The sequence below is a fragment of the Lissotriton helveticus genome, chromosome 7 (genome assembly GCF_964261635.1).
Source record: "Lissotriton helveticus chromosome 7, aLisHel1.1, whole genome shotgun sequence".
Taxonomy (NCBI): Eukaryota; Metazoa; Chordata; class Amphibia; order Caudata; family Salamandridae; genus Lissotriton; species Lissotriton helveticus.
Genome location: NC_136068.1, coordinates 1,076,271,634 through 1,076,288,821, shown reverse-complemented (window position 1 = coordinate 1,076,288,821; position 17,188 = coordinate 1,076,271,634). Strand labels below are relative to the sequence as shown.

At 44.5% G+C, this 17,188-nt stretch overlaps 1 protein-coding gene across 2 annotated transcripts in view; it reads right to left on the bottom strand.

The window, feature by feature from the left end:
* The window catches only part of SLC26A11 (solute carrier family 26 member 11), a 249,507-nt gene that overhangs the window by 187,188 nt on the left and 45,131 nt on the right, over nt 1-17,188 (bottom strand). The gene's annotated exons all lie outside the window — the stretch shown is intronic.

Below are 17,188 nucleotides of genomic sequence, written 5' to 3'. Positions count from 1 at the left end.
GTTGGTTCTTTTAATCCTGTGCAAGAGGCAACACAGTGATTGGAGGTGAAGTCTGAGGTTTGGAAGGCAACTATCACAGTTTAAAATCCTGAGCTACCAAAACTGCCAGGCTGGGCGTAATAGCTTCAACCTTTTCTACAGCGAGTGAGTACTCTGAACCATCAGGCAACACATGAGTGGCTGTTCCTTGAGGTCATAGTGATTGTTTTAAAAAGACTCAAAAGTGACACTTTAAACTGCCCTAAGGTACCTAACCATGTCCCCAGGCAAGGCAATGTACAGGTGGCTGGGCTAGGGCCTCTTCACCCACCCCGGCCTTGTGTCCAAGAGGCAGAATGAAGAAACAATCTAGATTACAAGCTTTGTCACTACCAATTATGAGAACTGTGCACATTATATAAGGAACCACAGTTTCACAAGACTGAGATATGCAGAACCGACAGGAAACAGTGGTCGGGTCAGCCAGGAAGAGGTACAGATGCAATCACAGCATCAGCATCATGGTGCTGAAAGTGACAGACATCCAAATTGTCTTTAGCGCTGCTCTCAAACAGATGGGAAATTCCCACTACCCCGCCTCACGGTCACTGAGCATTTTACATAAACTTGGAACATCACACTATTTTATTTATTATTTTATTAGGAGGTTCATCAAGTGCAACTCAAATCATGCACGAAAATCTGTACAAAGCGAGCATAATACTAAAAAAAAGCTTTGTCAATACCAATTGGTCTGGCTTAAAAAGTGAAAGTGTCTTGGGCACTCTATAAATTTACCATGCATGCACTCTATAAATTTACCATGCATGCACTTTATCACTCATCTGATATTTGCACTCATGCATTCATTCAGCCACCCACTCATTCTTGCATTCATGCCTTTACAAGACCACAATAATAAAACACACACAAACTTTACAACAAATGCAAGATAAATTAAAAGAATAGAAATAGAAAAAAAGAAGACATGCCACCACCTGAACATGGTGGGTATATGCCTGCAATTACAAATACAATCAAACATGGCAGTGGGTGGGAGTCTTACAATTGGGTTATACATATTGTATGGTTGTTTCAAAATTGCTACATAGCTACCACGTTTAGAACCAACATGTGGAACGGTAAAACAGTGATATACAAAGGACAATACCAATCTAAGATGGTCGCCTGATTTGTGGCACACTGCAGATGAAATGAGCCACAAGCAAGCAGTCCATTAGCAATGCCTGGGTAATAGTAGTATGCTCTAAAAATGGGAATAAACACAGAATGAAAAAAATGAAAAGGTACACACAAAAAGAAAAATGGACTGCTCCGCCAGTACTAGCACTGACACACACTAATATATTCACATTACAGTTGACTGTAACTCCTCACAAAACAGCCTAACAAGTATTATCACAGTGAAAATCTTCTACCCCCAGTGTTTGTCAAAGGAGGAGACCCAGACCAAAGTCCTTGCTGTCTAAGGTAATTTGCAATTTCAGTAACATAATCCCTATCTACAACTTGTAATACCGTGTAATAACAAGTCACATTTAGTGGCCTATTACCTTTAACAAATGCTTCTTCAAATAAATAAGCACAGTCAACTGCCTTTGTTACGTCCCATAATAAACAAATCAGACCTATGGCATCAAATATAACTTTTCTCAGTGAATCTATCCAGCTTGCATCTTTTATCGTTGGTTGGTCACCATAACCGGTTTAGGCCTACTGTACCGAGTATAAACTTTCCAATAGGGCAACCATAAGGCATGCAGTAATAAAACGACAAAAATTTACAAAAATATAGATATCAACACAATATAAAATCCCTCCTAAGAGCGCCTTACTATTTTAGCAAAACTAACACAATCGGTGTGATTCTATGTAAAAAAATACCTGCATAGGGCTTTAACAAAGTGTAATAAGCTATAGTTATAAGCTAACTGCCTTTAACCCCTTTACCTTCCTAGTGTGTTCATAGGGCATTGGCTGACACTGGGGAGGCATGAAAGGGATCCTCCGGAGCTTGCCCCAAAGGATTCCTTTTCCCCCCTAAAGGGTGAAGGCAAAGCTTATGCTTCAGCTACTGCCCCTTCCTGGTCGTCTGTGACGTTACCATACAACGAGACATGCTGACATCACTGATTCTCATCAAGAGTGATGAGGAGCAGCAGGTGAGTGCTCTCTCCTACTATGGTGGGGACTTAAAGCCAGAAACAGTCTCTCCAGGTTTCTGGGAGCCATGGTTGGAAAGAGCAGAGTCTCCACTTTCCAACAATGCCTTTCTGAAACTGTTACCAGGCTGTGGATCGTGCCACGAATAGACCCACTAGGCCACCAGGGACCTGTGTTCAGGGGGTTGCTTCTCATAGTGCCCCTCGGTGGGGCAATATAATACACAAGCATTGGCATAGCCAATAGGTCTCGCTTTTGGGACCCTATAAGTGTTTAGCCATGCAACACTTGATGTTGTTGCACCAAGGATATTGCGCTGGATAACTAAACACTTATAAGGTCCCAAAGGCTAGACCTATTGGCTATGCCAATGCTTGTTTCCACTTCTAGTAATGTGCGTAAACTAAGACTCTGTTTTGGGTTGGCAAGTGGGTCGATAATCCCATAGTATGGCTGCTATTGGCTACCCATCATGGTTATAAACATCGATGAGGTACTAGCGTCCAGGAGAATGTTCATCTGATTGGTCTTCTGCTATAAGCGTAAGAGAGAAAGCAACAAATGCCAATAAAAACAAGAGCAAGGAGATAGATTTAGCATTATGCCAGTCGTTTACTGGTGACAGAAGTGTAAAAATTTAGAACTTTGGAGACACATTTTTATTTTGCCTACCACAGTACTTCCAATCAACATGAAAAATTACCCCATTAGGGTTCTCTGTAGTAATGTAGTCCTACCTCGAGGTGGTGCCCCAAGGCCGTTGCTGCTGTTTACCAGTTTGCAGGTCTTTGACTGGCAGGCTTCTGTGATATAATGCTACAGATAGTCAGAGCTCATTGAATAAGTCATGTGGCACTTGCGAAAGAGCAGTGGAGGCAGCAAAATGTGAAAGGGGGGTAGAGAGGGGCAGGGACTGCAAGAAGTACCCCTACACTCACCTAGAAGCTCAGTTCAGCGACCGCGGGTCCTTGGCGCAGTCTGAGAATAGTGCAAGGAGGAGGCCGGCCGGTATGCCAGGGCTGGTCCCGGTGTTAGTGGTGTTCGGCACCAGGAGTCCAGATGAATGTTCATGTTCCATTTTGCAGGTTAGGGTGACGGACGTGAACGCATTAATCCATGGAAGCTGAATCCGAAGGACAGACCGACGCTGTCAGAAGCAAAGATCATTGTCTTCCTTAGTTATTCACTGACTTTACCCTCCTGCTAGAAAGGGGGGGTTACAAATTCCAACACACATATGCAAACTTGCGAACTTCTGTATGTCAGACTGTGTGTAACAATCCTACTGGCAACTGTCAGTAGGATATATATATATATATATATATATATATATATATATATATATATATATATATATATATATATATATATATATATATACTTATATATATGCAAAAACTCCAAACAACACCACTTCCGGGTCAGACCGAAGTCCGGTCGGCGAGGTAACAGAGGAGACGGACCACCAGATGCGCTTCACAGGTTCTTTATTGCAAGGTTGTCGGCAGGCAGGAGGGCACTACGCGTTTCGGGCTTGAAAAGCCCTTGTTCACATGCAAGTGAGCCAGTTTGTATTTTTTACTTTTATAATGCAGTGCACACCCTATCGGCCCGCCCAGTCACATGATGTCACAGTGTTATGAAAATAAAAGACATACTGCTCCTATCTGTCGGAGTCTAGTGTAAAATACGGTATTTGTAAAATTCGCAAACCACAATTATTGTTTGTATAAATCAACAATTATTATTTAGTAAAATACTTTAAACCTAATTCCTGGATAAATCCGTTACATAAACCGTACAATTACACACACAGAAGTGACTGGGATCCTAGGCTGATCCATAAGTGCAAATATATACAGATTAGACTGGTTCCAAGCCTGCGTCAAGTGGAGTATATTTAAAGTGCATGAGGGAATAAGGGGAAAAGGGGGGAATAAAGTGCTAAACCAACATATTGCAAAGTACCCTGTATATTCAATGCATGAATGCAATTTTAACAGTTAGAGATAGGACACTGTCCTTCTACATATCTCTTTAAATAAACTGTACAAACATTTGATACTGATATAAAACTGCAATATGTAAAATTCCTTATAGCTAAAAACACCCAATGTAAAAAAGTGCTAAAATGTTATATAAAAATTAGATAAAAAGTGTTTTCTGGATTTTAAATAACAATCAATGTATATTTACAAAATAGAAGAAGGTGAGGAGCTAGATTTATTAATGGCCAAGTGGCCAACAAGGAACTTGACTGACCACGCAACTACCTGTCTGGACAAAAGCTACCTCTGTTCACCTAGGATCATATATTTGACCTACTAGATAACAGGGAACCTGACTACCTAGAGGGATTAACTCCTAGATTAAATAAGATCGCTAGAGACTCAGTGTTCAAAACAGCATAGCATATCACAAAAAATGGCGAAGGTCCTCTGTGATGTTAAGACCATTCGGCCATTTGCAGTCATATTCGAGAATCATACGTGATTCTAGTTGACGAAGTTTGAGCTCACGATTGCCCCCTCGCCTTGGTTTGGGGACTGCGGCCACCACATAATATGTTAGGCAATTGATATCTTTGTTGTGTGAGCTCAAAAAATGGCGTGCCACCGGATATGCAGGATCAGAATGCAAAATAGCCCGAATGTCCTGTAAGATTCTGACATGTACCGGTTGTTTAGTGCTGCCTACATAATTGAGGCCACAGGTACATGTCAGTACATATACTGCATATTCCGTTTTGCACGTATGCTGACCTTTAATTGGGATCTCAATATCATTGAAGGGGGTTTTATAGTGTGTCTTATTAATTCCAAAATTACATGCTCTACAAGTAGAGCATCTCCGGAATCCCTCCTTGATTAGCCAATTAGGTTTGAGTTTGAGCTCAGGACTACTCTGGTCGAGCACAGCACCCATACTAAGTGCTCGACGAAAGGTGACCAGAGGTTTGTCAGGAAGCATACTGCCTAGTACATTGTCAGTTAGTACAATGGGCCAGTGGTGATTGATTATTTGCCTTATCTTATTTTGTTGGCTACTGTAGTCAGTGATAAATCTGGGGCAAACCATATCTGATGTCTCATCAGGCAATTCAGTGTTCTCAGAAGTTAGACTTAAAAGACTAGCACGTGTTCTGCCCTGGGATTTTACTAGCGCTAGATTAAACATTTTTTCTGTATATCCACGGGCTTTCATGCGGCTACGCAGGTCATTAACACAAGTCTCAAAGTCAGTAGCCACACTGCATATTCTTTTCAACCTGAGAATTTCACCATACGGAATACTTTGGATCGTGTGCCTAGGATGTAAACTAGAGGCATGAAGAGTAGTGTTACCCGCAGTATATATATATATATATCAAAACAAAACCCTTTCAGGCATTGAGTGACGCATAAATTATGCAAAAAAGAAGGAGAGAACTCTGGGTAGTTCTCAAGTATAGGTGGAAAGCAGCTCCTGTTAGAGCACTCTCAACACCAGCGACACTATAGATCTGCTCACCTCAAATGTCTGCTTTTCTATCAAAGTCTTTAAGCATAGGATTAGCACAGTGCCATCCACACCAAGATAGAAAAGGACAAAGTCTTTTGCCATGTCTACTGCAAATTCTACGGCAAAAGAGACTGTTGCACCATGCATCACCAGTGCTAAAGGGCACAGGGAGATATGCATGGCTGTTCCTACTCCACTCCGCTCCTCCAGTGCAGCAGCAACCCCCAGCAAAACTTTGGAATCATGTGGTTGAGGTGTACCAGATGATGAAACTGGGCCACCAGGCGCTGGTGGAGGGCTCAGGAGCCGAGTAGGATGCCGTGTGCTGGGACTCAAATCCAAGCGACAGTCCCAGCCGCCATCTTGGCCACGCCCCTGTAATGATTCCCCTTGCCGCAGGTGGATACTACTCGGTCTTTAACTTCTAAAATCCTGTCAATAATGTGTCCAAATAATCTACTCAAGGACGCTCTCTGGGACCTGATGTTGAACTTGCCCAGATTGCAGAACACTTGTGATTCCCATGCAACCTCTTCTCCTGTGACAATGTTGTAGACAGCTCATGGGCATAGTTAATTTAGTATACCCAAAAGTCCAGTTGGATCCTAGCCGATATGGCCAAAGCCTTTGACTCCCTTAGTTGGGAGTATTTATTCCAGCTATTGGAGGCTATCAATTTTGGTCCACGCTTCTTGGCTTGCGTATGCCTACTTTATATAAAACCAGTGGCCTCAGTTCGTATTGCGGGTCATCGATGACCCCTCTTTCCCATCAGCCGCGGCACGCGGCAGGGTTGACCCCTGTACTCCTTCTTTTCGCCTTGGCGGTGGAGCCCCTGGCGGCATGGGTCCGTGGAGACCCGGTTCTCAGAGGCTTTGATTGGCCACGCTCACAACCAGACTGTATATGCTGACGGCATCTTGTTCTTCATGAAAGACCCATGGATCTCGGGTCCGCGTATCTTGCAGATCCTTCGGGTCTTTGGACAAATGACCAGGCTCCACACTAATCCCGCTAAATTGGTATTGTTCTCGGTGTGTGGCCAGCAGGGAAGAGCTACATGGGCGTCTCAGCTCAAACACGCTACGGAAGGGTTTCAATATCTCGGAGTGTTCGTGTCTCCTTGTCTGAAAATCTCCTGGGCACACAATGATTGGTGGTATACCTCACCCGCAGACCCTGCCTTCACGCAGGAATAAGCAGCCATGGAAAGTGTACCCCCCCCTACGGTTGCTATATAGCGCACAGAATCTGGACTTTCTACTATATGCTACTTGTACGACGATCCGTCTATGGCGATATACCGTCCGCCGAATGGGGTGGCACATGAGGTTGACACAAACGACGCCCCTGTGGCATGGGAACTATCTGCCCCAAGTGGCCATGTTGAAGGGATTCCGCGAGTGGGATCAGATTGGCATTTCCACATTAGGAGACGTTATGCGGGGCACCACTCTAAAATCCTTTCAGCAACTGCAAGTTGACTTCCACCTACATAAAACTCAGTTTCACAGACACCTCCAGCTCCGCCCTGCTCTCACCCCCTCACTTACAAATCCTCATGACCTCCCTGAATTTCATCCGCTGGAGGGTCGCCTCCTTATGGGTGATCTAGGCGCGCACATAATCCACCAAATCTACCAAACACTGACCACACATTCCATTACAACTCTTCACAAAACAAGGAGGGCGTGGCAGGACGACCTCCCGGACCCGACGGACGATGACTGGGCGGAGGTGATAGCAAGTCACCGGGGCGCCGCGGTAGCCTCCAGATACCGACTTATTCAGTTCAAATATGTCCACCCTGCTTATTATACCTGTCTCCGCCTCTGGAGGATGGGAGTCATTGCATCTCCTCAATGTCTACGTTGCAACACGAAGGAGGGGTCATTCAATCATACTGTATGGGGTTGCACTGCCTTACAGCCTTTCTGGCGCAAAGTTTTGACCTTCCTTAGTGAGGTACTGTTCTGGGACCTACCATTTGACCCGCGCCTATTCCTGCTTCATAGCACGAAGGACATAGGGGGGAATCGTTATAAGCCGCACTTACTTTTCTTCGCTCTCACGATCGCTAAACGTGATATTGTGCAGACGGGAAAGTGGCCACAAGAACTGGACAAATGTATGGGTGCAGAGATAGCGGTGTTTCAAGTGAGGGGTTGCCCCCAAAAGCATAGAGAGATATGGGAGAGATGGGCAGAGTACCGGGGTATAGACCTTGTCCTTCTTCCTTCACAATCCCCGTCAATATTTCCAGTGGGCCATAATGTATGAGGTATTGATGCTTTTCCTTGGGTATTTGTATGTATTGTATCCTGTTTGCCGAGGTGGGTGGGGTGGGAGGGTCTGCGTAAATTTCTCTGTTTCCTTTTGTTGGTTTCAAATAAAAATGGTCCTCATGGGGGTACCCATGTCTTGTAATATTCTCCTATACTGTTTTCAATTGAATTATGTCAGGCGATCGCCCAAATGGTACTATATAAATGCAATAACATATGTTTAAAAAAAAAAAGGCCAGTTGGATGATTGGGCGTCCATCCCAGGATCAATGGGCTGTAGCTACTGTGTTTCCCTTAATCTGTAAATAATTGAATATAGCATTGCAAGATAATTAACAATGTTTCTGATCCACACATCTTGATCACTGTAGGATTGAAGCCTTAGAAATGCGGGGGGGGGGGATGATGTGAGCACATGTTCCAATTGTACCGATGAAGATAAAGTGGTAAACTGTATTTTGACTCGTTCTGGGATGGTTTATCTGATGTTGTTATTTTTTATACCATAAAAATACAAAATAAACATTGTCCTAATAAACAGATCAGACCTATGACATTAGACATAACTTCAACCAAAGAGGCCTGTATATTTCTGATCATTGACTTGTCACTATAACCAATCCATGCCTCCTGTATTGAGAGTAAGCATTCCCACAAGGCAATCATAAGGCACACAGTCATAAAACTAGACGTGTATGCAAAATGTCTTAGAAGAAATCAAAATACTGTCTCTCATAAAAGGACTTAACAAGGATTATCATAGTACAAATCTTCTACCCCAAGAGTTTGTCAGTGGGATGGGGGACAGTCACCAAAACCGTTGCCTAATAAGGTAATTTGTGAGATTCCATGCAACAAACTACCTCTTTGCAAGCTTCAGTACGGATTATTAACTATTCACCATTAAATGAATACTCTTTTTAATGTATTTTTTCATAATAAATATGTCAGGAATACTGCCTTTATCATAACTTTTCATAATAGATCAGATATAACCTTGATCATTAACTTGCTACAATACGAAACACAATCTTAATGTGTTAAGCATAACATTTCCCACTATGTAAGAAGTACAATACAGGCACTTTTTTCAGCGGAAGGACACAATGTCTGCCAAATTAAAAGCTGTACTCAAGAATATCAGCATGAGGGTGGAGCCAACGCCCATCTCTCAGTAGTGCTTTTGAAAGTTCATTTATTTTTGGATCATACAAGGTAATGCAACACTTATGCTACCAATCCCGACTTAAACAAACTGTACACGTTTACAAAGTTCAGAGAAAACATGGAAAAAACGGTCTCAAAAGTGTTATCATAATAATGTTCAAAAAGTACAATCCCTTAAAACAACATTCAGTTGGAAAATGTTGTTTGAAGGCGGCTGAGAATTTATATTTTTTGCTGAAAATCGATAAAGTTGCCAGATATTGTAGCTTGATTGCTTATCTGTACCTTTCTTGTTTTGAGAACCCCCAAAGGCCCCAGTCCTGACCGAATGTGCATTTTTCTGAGACAGCAGCAGGCCAGATAAAATCTACCCAAGGGCAGCGCTGTACACAATGCTGCAGTCTGAAAGAGGTTTGTGAATGCATGAGAGCCAATACAGAGGCAAACATCTGAGGTGACAAGGGCAAACTCCCTGACTCCACTGTTAGACAGACGTGCGAGAAAAGCGATTTACAGCGGCTGTGACATAACTGAGAGAACCGCACGAGCGCATTTGAAGGAAGAAAATAATGTATCTGTCTTAATAAGATGCCTGTTGGGGGTCGCAAGCATGGGCGATATTCTACTTTTTGTGAACGATTACAAACTTTTAAGAGAAGCCACAGTGCTCGACTGTTGTGCCATAATTATAAACTGTGCCGCCTTACCTGAAGTAGCATTGGATACCATTCACTTAATGACCTCAGACAATAGAAGCATCTTACGCCAGACCTTAGATACCCATCACTTAACAGTTGAGGCAATGAAACAGAAAATAATTCACCCAAGCTCACACAACTCGTCAAATTATCATCAACTTGGTATTTAGACACAGAGCCTGAAATGCTAAATTCTAAGGAGATTTGTGGTAAGTGAATTCCAAGGACACTGAAGTGGTGTGAGCAGAATAAAAGATTTATTCTTGCAAGAACAACTTGAGCAGAGAGAGTGTGGCTTTTCCCCTGACCAGCCAGACAGCAACTGCCAGGGTAGAGAATCTCCACACCACACTGGAATGTGGAACGTACTGGGCACAGTGCTCCACACTCCACAATAAACATAGATCACAACATATCCTCTTCTCTTATATAATTAAATACAGAAGAAAAAGTGAAAAGAAAATAATAAAGATATAACGGTAGAACATTACCAATGAAACATTGCTAACATGGCTAAAGGCACATAAAAGAAACGAAGCATCCTATTTGCAAATATAATCGTTTCGATAATCTTTATTTCGGCAATTCTGCCATAAAAGATGCAATAAAATAATACAGGAAAACAGTCGCACTTCCCAACCCCCCCGTTAAACACATAATCCATTAGATATCCGGGAAAACAATAAAAATCAGACTAATGATAAAATGCTAATATATACAAACAGTCTATCCAAAATTAAGCTAAAACATATTAACAATATGATAAAACATGTTAAGAATATGATAAAAGTGGCTCTTGCATACAGTGTATAATTATCAGGATAAATGGCACAAGGACAGGCAAAGAATTATGGTATCCTGGCAATTAGGCGTAGTCTCTTATGCCAAGCTGCCTCTAAAAACTTCACCATTACAAACACAGTTACCTTGGTCAAATCAGTTTTAAGGATTCGAAAAGCCTCAGAGCATCTGCGAAACCCTAGATTCTTGCATAAGGGGGCTACCCAGAATCTTCTAGCAGCAGAGTAAGCGGGACAGAAGAAGACTAGATGGAGTTCGTCTTCCAGCCTGCAATTGCAGCCCGGGCAACTCTCTGGGTTCGATGGTTTCCATTTGCTCGTAAATGCTCTTAACGGCAGAATACTATATCGCCATTGGAGAAACAGCTTCCGGGCCAGATTTGGGAAAATATCATCCAGAACTGGCTCAAACTTATAAGAATCCTTGACCGCAAGAAATTTATCTACAAGTGAGTCTGGGCGTGTGCCCTGGATTTGGGCTGCCAAGTTGCATGCATAGAACGTAGCCACAAGATTTTTGCGGGGCATGCCCTGGCAGGCGACTAGGGGATCATTCCACAGCGACAGAAGGCCCAACCGGTCAAATTCAGATTTGATGTATTTGAACCATGGGATATTTACTACATCCGGTAGTGCAAGAATTCCCTGCAATTCCTGCCTGTAGTTTGCTAACTCGGGGGTTGTCCATAGTCTTCTCCAAAAGGTTAAAGGTTTCACACCCACCACTTGGTCCAGAGATTTTAGACCCAAATCCAACCTAAGTGGCAGGAGTGGAGTGCTAGCCGGTAGTTTTAATAGCTGCCTGAGAAATTTGTTTTCTACGGTAACTAGATCTTTTTTGCAAGCATACCCCCAAAGTTCACTACCATGGAGGATCGCTCCTCTAGCTTGGAGTCTATAGATCTCCAGGGGAGGTGCTATCGGCCTGATGGTTGATAAGTTGGAATTTACCAGCCTAATAATACCCCCCGATAGTTGAGCCAATCTAAGATGTGACTTGGCCTGATGGTCACCCCAATCGAATTTATCATTGATAGTCACACCCAAATACTCAAAAGTGTAGACTCTTTCTAATTGGTTAGCACCTATAAGCGGATTAGGGTGTGTCTTTTTTGGCGGATTAAAAATCATATACTTAGTTTTTGAGGCATTTATTTCGAGTCCGTGTTCTTGACAAAATGCCTCAAACCCTGCCAAAACTCGCTGAATCCCCATAGGGGATTTTGAAAGCAGTAAGGTGTCGTCCGCGAACATAATCGCGGGCACCCTGGTGCCACCCAACCGCGGTGCATCTGTGTTGTTAATGGTGTTTAAAAAGTTGATTACCCCGTTGACGAAGAGGCAGAACAGAGTCGGCGCTAAGACACAGCCCTGCCTTACCCCTCTGCCAACGGGGAACCTGTTAGAGAGGCGGCCCATTCTCCCACACCTTACCTGTGCAAAGTTTTCAGTATGTAGACAGATAATAATATCTAAAAGAGGTTGGGGGAGCCCAAGTTTAGCCAATACCGCCCACAGTTTGCTCCGCGGAACAAGATCGAATGCCGCCCTAAGGTCGACAAAGACGGTATATAAAGTTCCCCCCTCCAGCCTCACAGTCTTCCAAAAGATAAGGGCCAACCTAAAGAGCTGGTCCGTGGTTGAGACCTTACTCCTAAAACCCGCCTGGAATGTGCTCAACACTGAATGATCGGTCATCCAATCCTGAAGGCGGTCAAGAATCAGTCTCGCAAAAAGCTTCTGCGAAACATCAATCAGGCTGATTGGCCTGTAGTTGGCTGGGAGCAGAGGAGAGCCCTTCTTAAAGATTGGGACAATCTCTGCTCCCAGCCAAGTACTAGGGACCGGCATTCCTGCAAGAATTGCATTAAAAATAATTAGCAAGTATGAGGCCCAGATCATGGGTTGGTGTTTAAATAGATCACCCGGAATTTTATCTAATCCCGGGGCTTTCCCTGATGGCTGTTTTGCTATTACAGCAATGACCTCACCCAAAGAGAACTGCAGGGGGTCAGCTTCTTCCAGACTTGAGGGACAAACATTTGGGGTATCCAGCAGCAAGGAATGTTCCAGTGGTACACACGCATGCTGCTTCGGCGGGCCCAAGGCAGCCTCTTCATAGAGACAACGAAAGTGGTCCTCCCAAACCGCAGCGGCAATATTCGCCTCAACTGCTTGAGTCGGCTCTGGTGAGCCTGTTTTCACAGTTTGCCAAAATTTCCGGGTATCTTTTGTCTTGAGAGTAGACAACATGTTTTCCCAATTTGTATGGTCCCAAACCACCTTCGCGTTGTGAATGGCTTGCTTTAGGTCAGCCCTCCTTAACCTGATTATCCCAGGATCCCTCGAGTGCTTCAGTGCCTCAATCAGTTTACACTTTGCCTCCCTACAAGCTGGATTATACCATGAGTGCCTTTGTGCCCTGTGGGGCCCTTTCCCCACCACTGGGTTCAACAGATCCGCAAGGGTACCCACCAGATCTTTGTAGAGTTTACCCAGCTTCCTGAAAATATCTTCAGAGTTGGAATAATTTATGATGGTCTCCATAGATTCTAATGTGGGGAGTATCCTCTCGTAAAGCTCCGAGATGTGGACAGGATTATCTAGGAGTTTAGTCCAGCGAACTCTACGCCTATCATTTGTTAAAATTAGGTTCTCCTTTGATGTCAATTGATCCGACTGATCAATCTTAAGTTCAGACGGCAGAGCTAAAGAGAGCATCAAAGCATTATGGTCACTCTCACTTCGAGATACCACGTCAAAGGTCAAGACCCTGCTCCAGTCCAAGGTCTGGACCAAGACGTAATCCAGATGTGACTCGTGACCAACCCTGTTGAATGTAGGTTTAGAGGGAATGTCCTTACCACATCTACCATTACAGGCCCTCAAGGAATTGCTAAGGGTAAATGCCAAAATTTGTGTCGCTAAAGGCGACCATGATTTGGCTGGGGGACCCACCAATTGAGGGATTCCCCACTGATCATCCTCTTCCCCAAGGGCTCCCTCCATTGCCAGAGTAAGCGGCTCAAACTGACAGTTGAAGTCACCCCCTACCACGATCGTAACACCCTTTGGGAGATGTGGGAGGAATGCAGAAAGTTCGTCAAAGGTGGGAGATGGTTTTGTGGGTCCTACCGGTCTAGAATAGACATTAATCAGTGCAAGTTTTGTATGATTAGGCCATTCCAGTAATACGCACTGGACATCCAATGAATTAGTATTAAGGGCTCTAGCCTTGCAGCCCAGATGCGATGCCACCCAAATACAGAGCCCCCCAGATGGTCGTCCTCTCCCCTCCCATTTAGCTGGAGTAGTAAAGCTCGCATATCCCAAACGCCATTTGTCCTCCCGAGCCCATGTCTCCTGGAACATGCAGACCTCTTGGGTGTCGATAAAGGACACCCAATCAGGGGTATCTAGTTTGTTTTGTAGTCCCGCTACGTTCCAGGAGAGGATAGACAGACTTGGGGTGCACCTGCTTAGAACCGGGGCATGATCCAAAGGGGGAGACACAGTAGTAGGAGTCAGATCATGAGGTGATTTGTTGGGATTAATTCTCCCACCTGGGACATCAGTAGACAGTGATTTTATTTGGGCACCTGTATACTGATCATGCTGTAAACTTCAATCACAGGTGTCCAATCCCGAGAAGTCATCAAACCTGTTAGTGATCTCCAAGGGTGTGAATGGTCTCAAATGATCCATTCTGCCGTTGGGATCATTCTTTGGGCGGACCAGTATTGTGTTCCACCCAAATGGGTCAGCAGCGTGGTGAGGATGTGGAATTTGGGGCAGGTAGGGAGGATTATAGGACTGTTGGAATACAGTATGAATAGGCGGCTGTCCACCAGTGTGTGTGTGAGACAACGACGGAGATCTCGGATAAAAGTAGGTCAAGGGGCGAGGAGTAATGAAATTGCTACCCCCACCCTGGGACCAGTTTAGAATGTAATTAACTGCTCTAGGGTCCCTAAAATTTATAACAACAAGATCACCATCGATGTCCTTATCCCTGCTACCCAACCATGAGAGTCGTCTTACATGCACAATCTCCCCATTGATGTTATACATGAGTGGTCGGTGCTGGACTAGCCAGTGCATGATTTTGTTTTTGAGCTGGAAGTACCCCTCCCTCTTGTTGTCGGGTAGGGTGGGTACTCCCGTCAAAACAACCACATATGGGGCAGCTTCCGGGGGCAGTTCTGTTTGTTGAACCCTCTGGGGCGGTCTTTTAGATCTAAAGGAGGCCCTTGTATTCTGGTGCGGATTCCCATCAGGCGCTTTTGAAGGACCAGCCTGCATTGAACTGGATGCCTTTAGAACTGGAGTAGACGCCTGGTTGGTAATGGTTGCCTTTTGTTGTGGAAGGTTCCTAATTTGAGTGATTTGGGAGGCACCTTTAGAGTTACTCGGCTCACAAGAAGTCACCCCAAGTGATGGTATGGGTAAACCTTCTGGCAATCACCCTGTAGTCCGGGCTTCAAGCACCTCGAGCTTTTTTTCGACCCTCCTCAGCCTCTCTATAATTGGTAGAATAAACGACCTGATAAGATGTTCCAAACCGCCCAAAGAGGCAAACTTTAAGTCAGGAGTTAAGGAGGGATCAGGAGGAGTGTCATTTGAGCCATTTACGCTAGTTGGTTGTTGTACTTGTGCCCAAGATTGTGGAGAGGCTGGTTTGGGAAGTTCAACATTAGTTGCCATTGGAGCCGGGTCAGACCTGGTGATTAACTTAGAAGTTTTTCCAGAGTCCACATGGTTGATCTTTGGTTTTAACAAGTCCCCCCCCTTCCGTCTTCTCTTGGCAGGTGGAGGACGATAGATGGTTACCTCCACATGTTTCTTTGGTTTAGTTTGAGCATGTTTGACCTGAGCTGAAGTCCTGGCGGGTAACACTGCATCAGGGAGTAAAGGACTGGGGGGGTTAGTAAAGTTTGCTGACTCAAGTACATGGCACAGAGGTGTTGGCGTGCAATCTCTCAGCAAGAGTGGAAAACTTTCCAAGATTAAGGGGTCTTCAGTGGTTGGAGTACCGCTGATAGTAAGGATGGAGGTCTCCAGAGAGAGGTCTCCAGAGACCTTATTCTTCGCACTTTCGACATATCGCCTGCGCTCTGCCCTACGCTCTGCTAGACTTTTTTCCCTATCTATATCAGTTCCATGTTTGGTAAAATAGTTATCAAGGGGACCGTTGATGATGCTCCCTACCTTATCAGCAGCAGACTGCACCGAAGTCTCAGCCATGAGGGAGTCCGGAGGGAACACCTAAATGCAAATGGAAGGGGGATGGCCCTGCCCGGCCTCACTCGGTCTCTGAGGGCCTCAGAGGGCCCGCTCTTTGCCCGGTCTTCGCACGCGTCCCGCGTTCGCGTCAGGGGGCTGCCCTAAATAAAAGGAAGGGGCGGGAAGAGGCACCAGGTGCGCGCGGTCTCCAGGCGCAAGCACCTCTGGTCCTCGCAGTCCCGACGTCGGCACACAGGTTCTCCCCACAGCGTCTCCCAAATGTACAAACAGCCGAGCTCACGGGCTCCCAGGCTGATATTACCAGTTCAGGGGTTGTTGAGTAAATGGCAGGTAAAGAGTGACTGGCGAGCGGCACTCCTTTAAGTAACCTGGAGGATGACAAGTTCTGTACACTCTTACCTGACGGACAACAGGAGAACCCGAAAATAGAGACACAGGAGCATCACCTCCCGCTTGTACCACACTTTGAGAAACATTACTTCCCTGAGAATTGCAGATAAAATCATCATCAGACATGGACAAGAATGTGTTACTCACAGGAAAATCATGACATTTAGGTTTGACACTAACACTTGAATCCACAGCAACTTTCTGATACAAGGCTACTCGTCTATAATTCCATTTCTCACCATTATCTAACACCACACCATACGGTAAAGTAACTTTGACTTTATAAGGACCAAGAAACTTTGTAGAAGAACCTAACCTAGTAGTACGTATCTTGACCCAAACCCCCGGACAAATTCTTTTAACAAGGTTTTTCCTGCCAATCATACTTTGTTGAGAAGAACATGAAGATGAATCAACAGAAATAAAGTTCTTAGCAACAACATCCCTCATCCAGGTAGGTACAAGTTTTAGTGTTGGGTTGTCTCCCACGCATCATTTCAAATGGTGTCCTACTAGTGAAACTATGCACACTTGAGCGGTAAGCCCAAAGCATCTCCGACACCATTGACTCCGCATCCTGCCCATTGGAGACAGCCATCTGAATGGTACCCTTAACCAAGCGATTAGCTCTCTCAACAATGCTATTACCTTGTGGGTTGTATAACGAGGTGCGACTATGCCTAATACCACAAGTGGAGAGGAATTTCTTCATCTCATCAGATTTCAGTTGCGTGCCATTGTCTGTTAAAAGAACTAATGGTATACCCTCATCTCTCAAATGTTCGTCAAGGCACTAATTGTAGTAGAAGTCGTGATGTCTTTAGTACATTTGACAATTAACCATTTTGTGTGAACATCCACCAGCACAATACCAAAACGTAGAAATGGATTCAAGTGTTAGTGTGAAACCTAAATGTCATGATTTTCCTGTGAGTAACAC